The following is a 2,582-nucleotide window of genomic DNA, read 5'->3' as shown; positions in this document are numbered from 1 at the left end:
AACAACATAAATATGTAGCCTGGAAGTTAGTAATGAATTGAAATAAAAAAATAAAATCATAATATAAACATGTACTTATGAAACTTGAGCTCATTTGAGTAAAATATGAGCTTTCACACATCACAATCAAGCAGTTCCACTGCTTGATTGTGATGTGTGAAAGCTGAACATGAACTCAAGCACATAAGAAAAAATTTTTAAAAACTTAATTTTTCAATTGGGTGCTAACAAAGCAAAAACAGATCCCAGCCCTATTTTATTTTACTACCTAAGAAATAAAACATTTTCATCTAGCCTTTGCAATACACTCACGGACCATTAAGGGTAAGCATACCCCTGGTTGAGAAACACTGCTTTAGTGGGTTAAACAATCAGACATACAAATGTTTTCTACTGTTCTGATACAGGGGAAAAATCACATAAAGCTGAGTCACATCAATAACTTCTTCAGCTGCTTTGTCTGGTGGAGGAGAAACATGTGGTTTCATCTACACTGCAAAAACATTATTAAAATTAGTAAATATTTCTTAAAATACACTTTTTACCTTTAATTTTAGTAGGAAAATAAGATGATCAGCCAATGCAATGAGCATTTTTTCCTTAAAATAAGATTATTAGATATTATGCCCTTGAAATAAGAGACTGCTATTGTTTTTTTCTTAATTTAAATGTAAATCATCTTATTCCATTGGCAATGTGTCTCGCTTACCTCCTCAATTCAAGTTTTGCATTTTTTTTTTGCATTTTTTTTGTAGTGTAACATCTAACAGAGGGCAAAAAGTTAGAGAAAATATTGTCCTGGGTATAACAAGAATTTCACCTCAGCTATGACATAAAAATTGTAATCTTATTTTTATCTAAAGTTATTAATTTCGCATGTTAATAGCTAATGGTAATAGATAACATTTTCTAAATTTAATTCAGTCTTGTACAATTGCCATGAATCTGCACTTAGCAATGTAGAGATTGTTAGATTTATGTCCCTGCAGACAAGATGAAAACCAGAAAACATATAAAAACTTTGGGCATTTTTCTCATATGGCCTTATAGCTACCCAGACTATGTCAGAAAAACCAAACTGAATGACATTGAAGGAAAACCTTTTTTTTTTTTTTTTTAAACCATAATAATCCATGCTAACTAAAATGATTGAAAAGTATTAGTTTGAGTTTTTCACATCCAGTGGTTAATAAAAAACTGATGTTGTAAGGGTTTAGATAAATTTTTTTTTTTTTTTTTTTTAGATCAAATCATACTATATAGAGGAAAATCTTCATCTTCATAAATAGTTTGTGTGTCCTGATTTTAAAAGCTAAAAATTCAAATAAACTGCTGTTTTTTTGAGGTGTATTGAATTTATGTAGATATTAGTACTTGTAAATACTATTGATACAAGTAGGTAAGTAATGACAATTGAAAAGATGTTCGCCCCAGAACTCAAATCTGAAAGAATATTACCTATTACATTATACCTTTTATTTAGAAAGCACGGATGTTTAATTATATGCGTCTATTTGTTAGCAAAAGCTGTAGGAAAGTATAGTTTGTCTTATCTTTGGCTTCACCCTCAGGCACCTAACTGCTTTCGGCCACCTCACAGTGTACATTGGTCATTGCCTGGCCACCCTTATAAAAATTCTCTGGCTTCGCCTGTGCTTATGAAAGGTTGCAGGAAACTACCAATTTTACTGCAGCACCTGAAACGTAAATATAATCAGTACAAATTCCAGTGCAGAGATTTGGCTCTCTTTGTGAGACATTTGGCTGCTGTAGAAAACACATCCAAGTCCTGACTGAAGTCAGTCCTGTGTGGGGGCTTTTCTGAATTTGTTTCCTGTATTTATTTATTTTTTTTAATCATTTTTTATTTTTCTCAGTTAGCCTATACCTAAAAGCTGTCTTTGTTTTTTAGAAAATAAAATGACACAATAAAATGCTTTACTGTGTTTTTTTTTTTTTTTGTTTTTTTTTTTTTTTAAATTACATATATTTCAAAGAAGAGGTCAACCTTTCCACTCTTGCATAACCTTTTTTTTTTTGCAACTGATTTAACTTTTTTTTTTTACTTATCTGAGCAGCTTAACCTTAACACTTTTGAAGATTAGTGGGATTTATTTTTTCCATAGTAGCCTAATACAAAAAAAAAGTGATTTTTCTGTGTGCTCATACTTCGAAAATCAATACTTCATTACCAGATTGTGTGTTTTGGTTTTTGCTGGTCACTTGTTATTAGAGACAACCAATGGCGTAACGACAAAAATAGGCTCGTAAGCAACATTATCTGGGTGGGCCCCATATGAAGCACAACACCCCATCCCCTACCCGCCCTCCGTCGCTAACACATTGTACGTAACGGTTATAGTTTTAAAGGGGAACTTCGTATTTTTTACATTGGTCCCTTGAATTTACGTTATTACATCATGTTCTACTCACCCATATGAGTTTCGTGTCATTTGGAGCTGTTCTGAAGATATTCCATTAGGAGAGAGCTAAGAAAGACACCTTATGTCAAAAATGATTGATGACTTATGACCTTATGTCCTCTATGACCGTATGACCCCCCCCACCCCCCACCCCCTTCC

The sequence above is a fragment of the Cyprinodon variegatus genome, unplaced genomic scaffold (assembly GCF_000732505.1).
Source record: "Cyprinodon variegatus isolate N-32 unplaced genomic scaffold, C_variegatus-1.0 Scaffold260, whole genome shotgun sequence".
Lineage (NCBI taxonomy): Eukaryota > Metazoa > Chordata > Actinopteri > Cyprinodontiformes > Cyprinodontidae > Cyprinodon > Cyprinodon variegatus.
This window is presented reverse-complemented; position numbering follows the sequence as displayed.